The sequence below is a fragment of the Bombina bombina genome, chromosome 10 (genome assembly GCF_027579735.1).
Source record: "Bombina bombina isolate aBomBom1 chromosome 10, aBomBom1.pri, whole genome shotgun sequence".
Taxonomy (NCBI): Eukaryota; Metazoa; Chordata; class Amphibia; order Anura; family Bombinatoridae; genus Bombina; species Bombina bombina.
In genome coordinates, this window is record NC_069508.1 from 172412703 (window position 1) to 172431102 (window position 18400).

Here is an 18400-nt window from a genome sequence, read left to right on the forward strand (position 1 = left end):
AGGTTGTTCACCAAAAATGGGCCGGCATCTAAACTTACATTCTTGCATTTCAAATAAAGATACCAAGAGAATGAAGAACATTTGATAATAGGAGTAAATTAGAAAGTTGCTTAAAATGTCATGCTCTATCTAAATCCTGAAAGAAAAAATTTGGGTTCAGTGTCCCTTTAATATTTAGCTTACACAATATATATACTCTGGAGTGCACATCTTGCACTATGAAGGCCAAAGTGACCAATAACAAATGACTTGACCTGTTGTTCTCTGGGTATAGTAACAGCACTCAATAATGGGAACAACTATGTGTCGTGCTCTGTTTGTTCAATAGGGATTAATATGTAGCCCTAATAAATCACAGAGCTCAGCCTGTTTCATCCCTCTTACATATTGTTGTTTAAGTCAACAAATCATTAATTAAGAAAATAAATGCTTTGCAAGAGGCGGTCTGCAGCTCTCATACTGATTAGCTGAAATGCTCAGCTCATGTTCACATCTGTGACCTGACGTTGGCATCACTGTTAAATAAATGTCTGCAGCGGATTATAGTAAACTGATATGAAGTCACCAAAAATATGCCTTGGTTTATTAACTTTCACAGAACGTCAGAGTAATAAGAGGAATAATTAATACTTGTTTAAATTCTTTAGCATGAGTCTGCCAGAGTTGTGTTTTGTTTAATTGAAAACTTGACATTTTCACTCAGCGCATTAGCGTCTAAACAGAGGAAAGGAGTGAAAGGCTGTCACTTCTCTCAAGCACACCATGTCTTGGAATGTGTGATATGTTCTCTTGGCTTATAGGAAGGCGTTGTACTTTCTTCTATGCACCATGGTGGTTTGCCTCTGTGCGATCTAGGCGTTTTCTGTGTGTGGTATAATGTATCTAGAAGGTGACCATAATACCCATTTACAGAGAAAATGTTTAGAAATGTAAATAAATGTCAGTGTAATGACACAGTTCTCATGGATGCAAAGCTAGCTGGGAAAATGTCACATTGATGATGTCACTGATACAACATTGTTGTGTGCACAACTATTCTGTCAGCATCAGCAATATGTTGGGGTTGAGGGTAAAACCTTGGGGTGAGAACAGTCAGGGGTTGTCAACCTTTTAGAGAGTGCATGACTAATCGGTGAAAGACTTCTAAACATTAATGGTTGCAATTGACCATGGTACTGTTTTCCATTTTAAATGGCCGTTAAAGGGCTAAAATAGTTTTAAAAAAAATGACATGTGCTACTGCTAATCTGTTAGAGGATGTAATTGTGAGACTATCAAACCTGGTCTGATAAGTATTTAACTCCTGCAAAGGTGTTAAACACACAGTAGCAATCCTACTCAGGACCCACAAACTGATCCAATCGGTAGCATTAGTTGCACATCTGAATCATGTGACTAGCGCTGATGATTAGATCAGCAGCAGTTTCCACTTCAGACCAGGAATGCCCTGCCGTACCATCCAACACTTTTACTGTGTGTTTAACCCACACATCAATTTTTTTACTATTATTGCCCTTTAAAATTAAAATTATTTTTCTTTTAAATGCATATAAAATACTTGATTGCTGATTCCCAAGAGAAACTTGCAGTCAATGAGAACAAGTAATATGGTGGTAACCCAGATGCAGAGTGCTAGCAACATAGTCATGAATGCCGCCTTGAGCGTCTATGTCATATGTTTGCCACCCCTGGATTAGGGTAAAGGTTTGCCTTTGGTTAAGGGTGGCAGCTAGAGGATTAACACTTTATATGCCACAGAGGAGAGCCACATATTACAAAGCCATCTCTTTCATTTATGTAGTTAACACAATTTTCCAAATTTTGCTGTTGTTGTGGAACAGAAATCGTGGCTACTGCAGCAAAATGCATTCAGTGGAAAATCTGGTTTATGATTTTCTAGGTTGCATTATTATGTATAGAAGCGTAATGAGATATAGGCTGATACATAATGAGGTGCAAATGAGGCCTACTGAGGTATTATGAAGTATTATTGGGCAAGATGATGTATAATAAGATATGGAGGCATATTTAAGAAATGTCTTGCAGACCTGATCCGACAGTGCGGATCAGGTCTGCAAGACTTCGCTGAATGCGGAGAGCAATACTCTCTCCGCATTTAACATTGCACCAGCTCACAAGAGCTGCTGATGCAACGCTGCCCCCTGTTGACCCGCGGCCAAGGGGCCGCCAGCAGGGGGTTTCAATCAACCAGATTGTACTCAATCTGGTTGAATTGTTGCGATTCCTGTCCGCCTGCCCAGAGCAGGTGGACAAGGTTATGGAGCAGCGGTCTTTGTGACCGCTGCTTCATAACTGCTGTTTCTGGCGAGTCTGAAGACTCGCCAGAAACACGGGCCGTCAAGCTCCTTTCGGAGCTTGATAGATAGGCCCTATGATGTGGTATAGTGAGGCATTATAAGGTTTTATGACATATAATGCACCTCACATGGTTTTTTTTATAAAGTTTCCAAATTCAAAGTCATTCCAGCTCCTTAGAAAGCCCATTAATGCTATGGATTTGCAGGGGTTTATAGCACATTAACTACACCAATAATATACAGTAAAACATCATAATATATTGAGGTATTATAAAGTACAGGTATTCAACAGAAAGTGATATGAGACTGAGCATAGAGACACAAATCATAAAAGGAAATGAAAAAAAACTTCAGACAACCTCTCAAAACCAGCCCTACACCCAGATTTCTTTTTTGATGACAAGCAGAACAGTTATTGGCTTTGAATGATGTCCTTAAATGCCTTTAATTGACAATAGAAATATGAATAGTCCTGGAGAGAGTAAATGCGCTGCTTTTAACCAAATTCCCTATGGCTTGCCATCCAAGAAGATTAACAATCACGTGGCAGCTCCCCTCTGATGCAAAGACACGTATGTTCTCCGATTGGAGCCAAAGGACTATATATAAAATGCAATCTGTGCTCCCTGAGAGTAATATTTATACATAGGCAAATATACTCCACCTTAGCGATAGAAAGGACAAAAATAAAATGTGCAAGGGTGCATTTATATTTAGAACAAGCCTGAAACAATCGGCTGTAACTGAGAATCGCGTTGCTTGTATATTACTTGTTTTTAAAGATAAAAAGTTCAAAATTAAAATGTGCTTTGGTGCATTTCAATTTTAGATAGCAAAGTATTTGCAATATACATTCACTAGCAAAAATTCTTCTAGTAAAAGGTATTACTGTTTTTTATTTTCAGTAGCATACACACATAGGCAGCGATGGCCCGTGCACCAGCACTAAAACACTGCATCTTCCAAGAGAGTAATCATGGCTCTCTCTCTCTTTCTCTCTCTCTCTCTCTCTCTCTCTCCTCCATTTTAGATGTAGAACTGAATATGTGGTCTATATTAAAGGGATAGTGTAGTCAAAATTAAACTTTCATTATTCAGATAGAGTAGGCAATTTTAAGCAACTTTATAATTTACTCCTATAATCAATTTTTCTTTGTTCTCTTGGTATCTTAATTTGAAAAAGCAAGAAGTAAGCTTAGGAGCCGGACCATTTTTGGTTCAGAACCTGGGTAGTGATTGTTGATTGGTGGCTACATTTAGACACCAATCAGCAACCGCTACCCAGGTGCTGGAAAAAAAATGGTCTGGCTCGTAAATTCCTGCTTTTTCAAATAAAGATACCAAAAGAACAAAGAAAAAATGATAATAGGAGTAAATTAGAAATTTGCTTAAAATTGCTGCTCTATCTGAATCATGAAAGAAAACATTTGGGTTCAGTGTCCCTTTAAGTATAAACCACTGCTTAGTACTTTTTTATTACAACTATGAAACAAACTTAAATATCCCTTTAATACACTGATGAAAAAAACAGTATTACAAGAAGATATAATGAATGTGCTTGAATTGTATCGGTGCATTAAAGTCTCCATTGAAGCTAACCCATGTGGAATTTAATAAACATAGCCTACCTGTTTGGGGGGTTGCCATTTGTTTTAAATGCAAAATGAACTGGATTTCATCCTCTTCATAGATAAGATTAGTCATTCTAGAATAATAACAAATTGTAATGAGAAACAGGAACTGTATATTACTTAAAATTAGTGTTCTGAAAAGCAAATTACATTAAAGGAATATTCTACTTCAGAATTTGTATTGTTTAAAAAGATGGATAAACACTTTATTACCCATCCCCCAGTTTTGCATAACTAACACTGTAATATTAACATACCTTGTTTACCTCTTTGATTACCTTGTATCAAAGCCTCTGCACTCTGCCCCCTTATCTCAGTTCTTTTGACAGATTTGCATCTTAGCCAATCAGTACTGACTCATACTGGAGAGAGCACAATGTTATCTATATGAGACACATGACACTAGTTAACTGTTAAAAAAAATGTCAAAATGCTCTGAGAAAAGAGGCGGCCTTCAAGGGCTTGGAAATTAGCATATGAGTCTACCTAGGTTTAGCCTTCAACAAAGAATACCAAGAGAACAAAGCAAATTTGATGATAAAAGTAAATTGGAAAGTTGTTTAAAATTACATGCCCTATCAGAATAATGAAAGTAAAGTCATGCACTTGCTAGAAGAGCAGTTAAACTGAGAGACCTCAGACCTCTGTAAAAGTTAACAAACATGTACCATACAGTTAAATATAACTTTTTGGTATTTATGGAAAAACATAATCTATAGCACTACATAAAGCACCAACACTTATAAATATAAATCACTATTAATATGTTTAAAAATATCTCTTCATCCATTCTAATGTGCGGCTCTGTGATGTTAAATATTTATTGTGCAATTTTATTATCAATAATATTTTTAGAAGTGAAGCACTTGCAAAACTCTGGGCAAGTGACTATAGAATAATAAAATAAAAATTAAATGCGTATTTTTTTCTCGAACCATATATTTCTTGGCACAGTGGGAGTCTGAAAAGCCATAAATGTTCCATGCTATTACGCAACAGACAACTCCTGCAGAAAATAGCTGAGATGGAAATGTGTTGAATGTTTTACCTTTTCAAACAAAAAAACTTATCTGAAATGGCAGCCTTTATAAATGAGTTGAGAAAACATACTGATGTATTTGAGGTTCAACTGATACCTGGAGCATGTTTCACTGTTTGTACATAGAAATGTAACTTTATTGTATTAATGATTTAAGAAATAATTACTTAAGGCTGAGTTTTACCCTTAAAAATCTCTCTTTTTTTCTCATAAAATTTGTTCCAGATGTTGGTAACCAAACTTGAGAAATGTGATTTAGAAAGATAGCTTTTTTTTTTAATCAGAGTGACAGCAAAAAAATGTGAGTAAAGTAAATTTGTCTTCAGAGCAGACCAATTTTTATGGGCTATCTGATTCTTTTTTAGTTTATTTTAGACTCTACATGCAGATGTCTTTTGGGTGACCAGTTTTATAGTTTTCTGAAGATCATATCAGGTTCCCCTAGTATTGTGTTACTGTATTTCTTGGACTTTTTTGGGTACTTGAAAGACTAATTTCTTAATCAGGCAAAAGAGATGAATGTTAAAAAAAACCCAGCAGAAAGCTGAGCTGGCATTGAGAATTAAGCACAGACTCATAATAATATGAAAGGAAAATTGCAACATCAACATGACAGTGTTGTTATTGAGAGTAAGATGAGAAAACTGTTAGAGACATGCATTTTTTTTACTATTATCAAAGGTGTTAAAATATATATATTACACATGTTTGGCACTGACATGTTATTGCACGGTTCTATGGTATTTAGCTGCCTTGGTTAAAAAAAAAAATATCTTACTTTGATACTGGAAATTATTATAAAAATGTTTGTTTTGGGTCTATAGCAAAAGAAAAAAAAAAGGAATGAAATGAAAGAAAAGAAAATAGTTCTGCTACTTTTGAGTGCCAAAAGATTTAAACAGAACTTTGCAATGTTTCCAAAAACAAATTGTTTGAACCCTCCGTGTGCTGGAGCAGAGGGGTTAAATTTATAAGACCCCTTTTCCACATTTCTTGCAAAGTAAAGAGTGGCGTAGTTTGACTTTTTACAACTGAATCATCCAGAGAAAAAAAAAGATAAATACAAATAGAACAGACTAAACTGCACAGTTCAGAATGCATGTGATAAAAGAATGAGAAAGTAAGCGTGAAATAGAGGCAAACAGCTAGTCAAAAAAAAAAATTGGATGTTTTCAACTGAATTTTCCTGAAATTCATACCCATAAACTTCAAGCCTGTTCTCGTGCCTTTTAAAAAAAAAAAAAAAATGCAATATGTTACCCACAATTTGTGTGAAAAGTTTCTAATAGGAAACTTCCTATCTGTGAAAAGCAAAAAAAAAACCTGTATATTTGATTGAAAGACACACAAATGATTGTATAAATGCTAGAAATCAAGACAAATGCATGTAAAAATGCCAAAAGCCGCACAAATAGATGTATATATGCTAGAAAGTCACACAAATGCATGTATATATGTTAGAAAGCCACACAAATGCATGTATATATGCTAGAAAGTCACACAAATACATGTATATATGCTAGAAAGTCACACAAATGCATGTATATATGCCAGAAAGTCACACAAATGCATGTATATATGCTAGAAAGTCACACAAATGCATGTATATATGCTAGAAAGCCACACAAATGCATGTATATATGCTAGAAAGCCACACAAATGCATGTATATATGCTAGAAAGTCACACAAATGCATGTATATATGCTAGAAAGTCACACAAATGCATGTATATATGCTAGAAAGTCACACAAATGCATGTATATATACTAGAAAGTCACACAAATGCATATATATATGTTAGAAAGTCACACAAATGCATGTATATATGCTAGAAAGTCACACAAATGCATGTATATATGCTAGAAAGTCACACAAATGCATGTATATATGCTAGAAAGTCACACAAATGCATGTATATATGTTAGAAAGTCACACAAATGCATGTATATATGCTAGAAAGTCACACAGATGCATGTATATATGTTAGAAAGTCACACAAATACATGTATATATGCTAGAAAGTCACACAAATGCATGTATATATGCTAGAAAGTCACACAAATACATGTATATATGCTAGAAAGTCACACAGATGCATGTATATATGCTAGAAAGTCACACAAATACATGTATATATGTTAGAAAGTCACACAAATGCATGTATATATGCTAGAAAGTCACACAAATGCATGTATATATGCTAGAAAGTCACACAAATACATGTATATATGCTAGAAAGCCACACAAATACATGTATATATGCTAGAAAGTCACACAAATACATGTATATATGCTAGAAAGTCACACAAATGCATGTATATATGCTAGAAAGCCACACAAATGCATGTATATATGCTAGAAAGTCACACAAATGCATGTATATATGCTAGAAAGTCACACAAATACATGTATATATGCTAGAAAGTCACACAAATGCATGTATATATGTTAGAAAGTCACACAAATGCATGTATATATGCTAGAAAGTCACACAAATACATGTATATCTGCTAGAAAGTCACACAAATGCATGTATATATGTTAGAAAGTCACACGAATGCATGTATATATGCTAGAAAGCTGCACAAATGCATGTATATATGCTAGAAAGTCACACAAATGCATGTATATATGTTAGAAAATCACACAAATGCATGTATATATGCTAGAAAGTCACACAAATACATGTATATATGCTAGAAAGTCACACAAATACATGTATATATGCTAGAAAGTCACACAAATACATGTATATATGCTAGAAAGTCACACAAATACATGTATATATGTTAGAAAGTCACACAAATGCATGTATATATGCTAGAAAGTCACACAAATGCATGTATATATGCTAGAAAGTCACACAGATGCATGTATATATGTTAGAAAGTCACACAAATACATGTATATATGCAAAAAAAACACACACATATGTATATATGTTAGAAAGTCACACAAATACATGTATATACGCTAGAAAGTCACACAAATGCATGCATATATGCTAGAAAGCTACAAAAATGCATGTATATATGCTAGAAAGTCACACAAATGCATGTATATATGCTAGAAAGTCACACAAATGCGTGTATATATGCTAGAAAGTCACACAAATGCATGTATATATGCTAGAAAGTCACACAAATGCATGTATATATGCTAGAAAGTCACACAAATACATGTATATATGCTAGAAAGTCACACAAATGCATGTATATATGCTAGAAAGTCACACAAATGCATGTATATATGCTAGAAAGTCACACAAATGCATGTATATATGCTAGAAAGTCACACAAATACATGTATATATGTTAGAAAGCCACACAAATACATGTATATATGCTAGAAAGTCACACAAATGCATGTATATATGCTAGAAAGTCACACAAATGCATGTATATATGCTAGAAAGTCACACAAATGCATGTATATATGCTAGAAAGTCACACAAATGCATGTATATATGCCAGAAAGTCACACAAATGCATGTATATATGCTAGAAAGTCACACAAATGCATGTATATATGCTAGAAAGTCACACAAATGCATATATATATGCCAGAAAGTCACACAAATGCATGTATATATGCCAGAAAGTCACACAAATGCATGTATATATGCTAGAAAGTCACACAAATGCATGTATATATGCTAGAAAGTCACACAAATACATGTATATATGCTAGAAAGTCACACAAATACATGTATATATGCTAGAAAGTCACACAAATGCATGTATATATGCTAGAAAGCCACACAAATGCATGTATATATGCTAGAAAGTCACACAAATGCATGTATATATACTAGAAATCAAGACAAATGCATGTATATATGCTAGAAAGCTACAAAAATGCATGTAAAAATGCCAAAAGTCACACAAATACATGTATATATGCTAGAAAGTCACACAAATGCATGTATATATGCTAGAAAGCTGAACAAATGCATGTATATATGTTAGAAAGTCACACAAATGCATGTATATATGCTAGAAAGTCACACAAATGCATGTATATATGCTAGAAAGCCACACAAATACATGTATATATGCTAGAAAGTCACACAAATGCATGTATATATGCTAGAAAGTCACACAAATGCATGTATATATGCTAGAAAGTCACACAAATGCATGTATATATGCTAGAAAGTCACACAAATGCATGTATATATGCTAGAAAGTCACACAAATGCATGTATATATGCTAGAAAGCCACACAAATGCATGTATATATGCTAGAAAGTCACACAAATGCATGTATATATGCTAGAAAGTCACACAAATGCATGTATATATGCTAGAAAGTCACACAAATGCATGTATATATGCTAGAAAGCTACAAAAATGCATGTAAAAATGCCAAAAGCCACACAAATGCATGTATATATGCTAGAAAGTCACACAAATGCATGTATATATGCTAGAAAGCTAGAAAAATGCATGTATATATGCTAGAAAGTCACACAAATACATGTATATATGCTAGAAAGTCACACAAATGCATGTATATATGCTAGAAAGTCACACAAATGCATGTATATATGCTAGAAAGTCACACAAATGCATGTATATATGCTAGAAAGCTACAAAAATGCATGTAAAAATGCCAAAAGCCACACAAATGCATGTATATATGCAGGAAAGCCACTTAAAAGCATATATATATATATATATATATATATATATATATATATATATATATATATATGCTTGAAAGTCACACAAATGTTTGCATAAATGCATGAAAGTCACACAAATACATGTGTATATGCTAGAAAGTCACACAAATACATGTATATATGCTAGAAAGTCACACAAATACATGTATATATGCTAGAAAGTCACACAAATACATATATATATGCTAGAAAGTCACCCAAATACATGTATATATGCTAGAAAGTCACACAAATGCATGTATATATGCTAGAAAGTCACACAAATGCATGTATATATGCTAGAAAGTCACACAAATGAATGTATATATGCTAGAAAACCACACAAATGCTTGTATATATACTAGAAAGTCACACAAATGCATGTATATATGCTAGAAAGTCACACAAATGCATGTATATATGCTAGAAAACCACACAAATGCATGTATATATGCTAGAAAGTCACACAAATGCATGTATATATGCTAGAATGTCACACAAATGCATGTATATATGCTAGAAAGTCACACAAATACATGTATATATGCTAGAAAGTCACACAAATACATGTATATATGCTAGAAAGTCACACAAATGCATGTATATATGTTAGAAAGCTGCACAAATGCATGTATATATGCTAGAAAGTCACACAAATGCATGTATATATGCTAGAAAGTCACACAAATACATGTATATATGCTAGAAAGTCACACAAATACATGTATATATGCTAGAAAGTCACACAAATGCATGTATATATGTTAGAAAGCTGCACAAATGCATGTATATATGCTAGAAAGTCACACAAATGCATGTATATATGCTAGAAAGTCACACAAATACATGTATATATGCTAGAAAGTCACACAAATGAATGTATATATGCTAGAAAGCCGCACAAATGCATGTATATATGCTAGAAAGTCACACAAATACATGTATATATGCTAGAAAGTCACACAAATACATGTATATATGCTAGAAAGTCACACAAATGCATGTATATATGCTAGAAAGCCGCACAAATGCATGTATATATGCTAGAAAGCCGCACAAATGCATGTATATATGCTAGAAAGTCGCACAAATACATGTATATATGCTAGAAAGTCACACAAATGCATGTACATATGGTAGAAAGCCACACAAATAAATGTATATATGCTAGAAAGCTGCACAAATGCATGTATATATGCTAGAAAACATGGGCAAAACTACAGGGGGTGCAGAGGTCACAATTGCGACTGGGCCCCCAAGGGTGGGGACCCAGCATAAAAAAAAAAATTTATTTTTTTTTTATAAAAAAAGTTGACCAGCCACTGCCTGAACTGATATCATGTGAGTGTGACATGATGTTTCACTTGTGTGTCTGACTACAGGGGTTAGTCTTTCTGTTTTACCCAATGGTGTTTATGTGTGTGTGTATGTATGCATGTGACTGTGTGTGTATTTATGCATGTATGTGTGTGTGTATGTATGCATGTGACTGTGTGTGTATTTATGCATGTATGTGTGTGTGTATGTATGCATGTGACTGTGTGTGTATTTATGCATGTATGTGTGTGTGTATGTATGCATGTGACTGTGTGTGTATTTATGCATGTATGTGTGTGTGTATGTATGCATGTGACTGTGTGTGTATTTATGCATGTATGTGTGTGTGTATGTATGCATGTGACTGTGTGTGTATTTATGCATGTATGTGTGTGTGTATGTATGCATGTGACTGTGTGTGTATTTATGCACGTATATGTGTGTGTGTGTGTGTATATGTTTGTGGAACCAGTAAATTACAGACCTTGTTACTACAGCATGGGGGGCGGGGGGTAAACAGTTGCACTATACACTACTACTATATATAGTATGGGGGGCTGGACTATGTCACAGAAAATGTGGTCACTTTATAAAATACTGGGGCGGGTAGGGTCAGGCCAGCCATCTCACCGGCAGATTACAGACTGTGTCACTAACTCACTATATACAGTACTGGTGGGTTCAACAGTGTCACTATATACAGTAATAGGGGGTCAGACTGTGGGCACAGGGTACCTCCTTTTGCAGACATGTAATCTGATTAAAAAATAATTCTGTGTTAAATGTAAAAAAAAAAGATATGTATCAAATTCACTTTTTTTGGGGGTGGGGGCCCTGGGGGGGCCCTTCTTAGATTCTTGCACCTGGGCCCTGTCGTTTCTAGTTACGCCTCTGCTAGAAAACCCCACAAATGCATGTATATATGCTAGAAAGTCACACAAATGCATGTATATATGCTAGAAAGTCACACAAATGCATGTATATATGTTAGAAAACCGCACAAATACATGTATATATGCTAGAAAGTCACACAAATGCATGTATATATGCTAGAAAGTCACACAAATACATGTATATATGCTAGAAAGTCACACAAATACATGTATATATGCTAGAAAGTCACACAAATGCATGTATATATGCTAGAAAGTCACACAAATACATGTATATATGCTAGAAAGTCACACAAATGCATGTATATATGCTAGAAAGTCACACAAATGCATGTATATATGCTAGAAAACCACACAAATGCTTGTATATATACTAGAAAGTCACACAAATGCATGTATATATGCTAGAAAGTCACACAAATGCATGTATATATGCTAGAAAGTCACACAAATGCATGTATATATGCTAGAAAACCACACAAATGCATGTATATATGCTAGAAAGTCACACAAATGCATGTATATATGCTAGAAAGTCACACAAATGCATGTATATATGCTAGAAAGTCACACAAATACATGTATATATGCTAGAAAGTCACACAAATACATGTATATATGCTAGAAAGTCACACAAATGCATGTATATATGTTAGAAAGCTGCACAAATGCATGTATATATGTTTGAAAGTCACACAAATGCATGTATATATGCTAGAAAGTCACACAAATGCATGTATATATGCTAGAAAGTCACACAAATGCATGTATATTTGCTAGAAAGTCACACAAATACATGTATATATGCTAGAAAGTCACACAAATGAATGTATATATGCTAGAAAGTCACACAAATACATGTATATATGCTAGAAAGTCACACAAATACATGTATATATGCTAGAAAACCACACAAATACATGTATATATGTTAGAAAGTCACACAAATGCATGTATATATGTTAGAAAGCTGCACAAATGCATGTATATATGCTAGAAAGTCACACAAATGCATGTATATATGCTAGAAAGTCACACAAATGCATGTATATATGCTAGAAAGTCACACAAATGCATGTATATATGCTAGAAAGTCACACAAATACATGTATATATGCTAGAAAGTCACACAAATGCATGTATATTTGCTAGAAAGTCACACAAATGCATGTATATATGCTAGAAAACCACACAAATACATGTATATATGCTAGAAAGTCACACAAATGCATGTATATATGCTAGAAAGTCACACAAATGCATGTATATATGCTAGAAAGTCACACAAATACATGTATATAGAAACATAGAAACATAGATATTGACGGCAGATAAGAGCCATAGGCCCAGCAAGTCTGCCCGACCTTACCTAACAGTATAAACTTATCTAGTTCGTAGGATAGCCCTATGCTTGTCCCATGCATTTTTAAAGTCCCCCACAGTGTTTGTTGCTACTACCTCTTGAGGAAGTTTATTCCATAAATCAATCACTCTTTCTGTAAAGAAGTGCTTCCTCAAATTACTTCTGAATCTACTACCCTTTAGCTTGAGCTCATGACCCCTTGTTCTTGAATTTTCCATTTTATGTAAAATACCCACAGCCTCAGTTTTACTAAACCCTTTAATGTACTTGAAAGTTGCTATCATATCACCTCTTTCCCTTCTCTCCTCTAAGCTATACATATTTAGGTCATTGAGCCTATCCTGGTAAGTTTTATTTTTTAGACCATGTACCATTTTGGTAGCCCTCCTTTGCACAGATTCAAGTTTGTTAATATCCTTCTGAAGATATGGTCTCCAGAACTGCACACAATACTCAAGATGAGGCCTAACTAATGATCTATAAAGTGGCATAAGAACCTTACTATTTCTGCTGCAAATATATGTATATATGTTAGAAAGTCACACAAATACATGTATATATGCTAGAAAGTCACACAAATGCATGTATATATGCTAGAAAGTCACACAAATACATGTATATATGCTAGAAAGTCACACAAATGCATGTATATATGCTAGAAAGTCACACAAATGCATGTATATATGCTAGAAAGTCACACAAATGCATGTATATATGCTAGAAAGTCACACAAATGCATGTATATATGCTAGAAAGCCACACAAATACATGTATATATGTTAGAAAGTCACACAAATGCATGTATATATGCTAGAAAGCCACACAAATACATGTATATATGTTAGAAAGTCACACAAATACATGTATATATGCTAGAAAGTCACACAAATGCATGTATATATGCTAGAAAGCCACACAAATACATGCATATATGCTAGAAAGTCACACAAATGCATGTATATATGTTAGAAAGTCACACAAATGCATGTATATATGCTAGAAAGTCACACAAATGCATGTATATATGCTAGAAAGCTGCACAAATGCATGTATATATGCTAGAAAGTCACACAAATGCATGTATATATGCTAGAAAGTCGCACAAATGCATGTATATATGCTAGAAAATCACACAAATACATGTATATATGCTAGAAAGTCACACAAATGCATGTATATATGCTAGAAAGTCACACAAATACATGTATATATGCTAGAAAGTCACACAAATGCATGTATATATGCTAGAAAGCCACACAAATACATGTATATATGTTAGAAAGTCACACAAATGCATGTATATATGCTAGAAAGTCACACAAATGCATGTATATATGCTAGAAAGTCACACAAACACATGTATATCTGCTAGAAAGTCACACAAATGCATGTATATATGCTAGAAAGTCACACAAAAACATGTATATCTGCTAGAAAGTCACACAAATGCATGTATATCTGCTAGAAAGTCACACAAATACATGTATATATGCTAGAAAGTCACACAAATGCATGTATATATGCTAGAAAGTCACACAAATGCATGTATATATGCTAGAAAGTCACACAAATGCATGTATATATGCTAGAAAGCCACACAAATGCATGTATATATACTAGAAAGCCACACAAATACATGTATATATGCTAGAAAGCCAAGCCACACAAATGCATGTATATATGTTAGAAAGCCGCACAAATGCTTGTATATATGCTAAAAAATCACACAAATGCATGTATATATGCTAGAAAGTCACACAAATGCATGTATATATGCTAGAAAGCTGAACAAATGCATGTATATATGCTAGAAAACCACACAAATGCATGTATATATGCTAGAAAGTCACACAAATGCATGTATATATGCTAGAAAACCACACAAATGCATGTATATATGCTAGAAAGTCACACAAATGCATGTATATCTGCTAGAAAGTCACACAAATGCATGTATATATGCTAGAAAGTCACACAAATGCATGTATATATGCTAGAAAGTCACACAAATGCATGTATATATGCTAGAAAGCCACACAAATACATGTATATATGCTAGAAAGCCACACAAATGCATGTATATATGTTAGAAAGCCGCACAAATGCTTGTATATATGCTAAAAAATCACACAAATGCATGTATATATGCTAGAAAGCTGAACAAATGCATGTATATATGCTAGAAAGTCACACAAATGCATGTATATATGCTAGAAAGTCACACAAATGCATGTATATATGCTAGAAAGTCACACAAATACATGTATATATGCTAGAAAGTCACACAAATGCATGTATATATGCTAGAAAACCACACAAATGCATGTATATATGCTAGAAAGTCACACAAATGCATGTATATATGCTAGAAAGTCACACAAATGCCTGTATATATGCTAGAAAGCTGCAAAAATGCTTGTATATGCTAGAAAACCACACAAATGCATGTATATATGCCAGAAAGTCACACAAATGCATATATATATGCTAGAAAGCCACACAAATGCATGTATATATGCTAGAAAGTCACACAAATGCATGTATATATGCTAGAAAGTCACACAAATGCATGTATATATGCTAAAAAGTCACACAAATGCATGTATATATGCTAGAAAGCCACACAAATACATGTATATATGCTAGAAAGTCACACAAATGCATGTATATATGCTAAAAAGTCACACAAATGCATGTATATATGCTAAAAAGTCACACAAATGCATGTATATATGCTAGAAAGTCACACAAATACATGTATATATGCTAGAAAGTCACACAAATGCATGTATATATGTTAGAAAGTCACACAAATGCATGTATATATGCTAGAAAGTCACACAAATACATGTATATATGCTAGAAAGTCACACAAATGCATGTATATATGCTAGAAAACCACACAAATGCATGTATATATGCTAGAAAGTCACACAAATACATGTATATATGCTAGAAAGTCACACAAATGCATGTATATATGCTAGAAAACCACACAAATGCATGTATATATGCTAGAAAGTCACACAAATGCATGTATATATGCTAGAAAGTCACACAAATGCCTGTATATATGCTAGAAAGCTGCAAAAATGCTTGTATATGCTAGAAAACCACACAAATGCATGTATATCTGCTAGAAAGTCACACAAATGCATGTATATCTGCTAGAAAGTCACACAAATGCATGTATATATGCTAGAAAGTCACACAAATGCATGTATATATGCCAGAAAGTCACACAAATGCATATATATATGCTAGAAAGCCACACAAATGCATGTATATATGCTAGAAAGTCACACAAATGCATGTATATATGCTAGCAAGTCACACAAATGCATGTATATATGCTAAAAAGTCACACAAATGCATGTATATATGCTAGAAAGCCACACAAATACATGTATATATGCTAGAAAGTCACACAAATGCATGTATATATGCTAAAAAGTCACACAAATGCATGTATATATGCTAGAAAGCCACACAAATGCATGTATATATGCTAGAAAGTCACACAAATGCATGTATATATGCTAGAAAGTCACACAAATGCATGTATATATGCTAGAAAGTCACACAAATACATGTATATATGCTAGAAAGTCACACAAATGCATGTATATATGCTAGAAAGTCACACAAATGCATGTATATATGCTAGAAAACCACACAAATGCATGTATATATGCTAGAAAGTCACACAAATGCATGTATATATGTTAGAAAACCGCACAAATACATGTATATATGCTAGAAAGTCACACAAATGCATGTATATATGTTAGAAAACCGCACAAATACATATATATATGCTAGAAAGTCACACAAATGCATGTATATATGTTAGAAAACCGCACAAATGCATGTATATATGCTAGAAAGTCACACAAATACATGTATATATGTTAGAAAACCGCACAAATACATGTATATATGCTAGAAAGTCACACAAATGCATGTATATATGCTAGAAAGTCACACAAATGCATGTATATATGCTAGAAAGTCACACAAATGCATGTATATATGTTAGAAAACCGCACAAATACATATATATATGCTAGAAAGTCACACAAATACATGTATATATGCTAGAAAGTCACACAAATGCATGTATATATGTTAGAAAACCGCACAAATGCATGTATATATGCTAGAAAGTCACACAAATGCATGTATATATGTTAGAAAACCACACAAATACATGTATATATGCTAGAAAACCACACAAATACATGTATATATGCTAGAAAGTCACACAAATACATGTATATATGCTAGAAAGTCACACAAATGCATGTATATATGTTATAAAGTCACACAAATGCATGTATATATGTTAGAAAACCACACAAATACATGTATATATGCTAGAAAGTCACACAAATACATGTATATATGCTAGAAAGTCACACAAATACATGTATATATGCTAGAAAGTCACACAAATGCATGTATATATGCTAGAAAGTCACACAAATGCATGTATATATGCTAGAAACCCACACAAATGCATGTATATATGCTAGAAAGTCACACAAATGCATGTATATATGCTAGAAAGTCACACAAATACATGTATATATGCTAGAAAGCCGCACAAATGCATATATATATGCTAGAAAGTCACACAAATACATGTATATATGCTAGAAAGTCACACAAATACATGTATATATGCTAGAAAGTCACACAAATGCATGTATATATGCTAGAAAGTCACACAAATACATGTATATATGCTAGAAAGTCACACAAATGCATGTATATATGTTAGAAAGTCACACAAATGCATGTATATATGCTAGAAAGTCACACAAATACATGTATATATGCTAGAAAGTCACACAAATGCATGTATATATGCTAGAAAGTCACACAAATGCATGTATATATGCTAGAAAGTCACACAAATGCATGTATATATGCTAGAAAGTCACACAAATACATGTATATATGCTAGAAAGTCACACAAATGCATGTATATATGCTAGAAAGTCACACAAATGCATGTATATATGCTAGAAAGTCACACAAATACATGTATATATGCTAGAAAGTCACACAAATGCATGTATATATGCTAGAAAACCACACAAATGCATGTATATATGCTAGAAAGTCACACAAATGCATGTATATATGCTAGAAAGTCACACAAATACA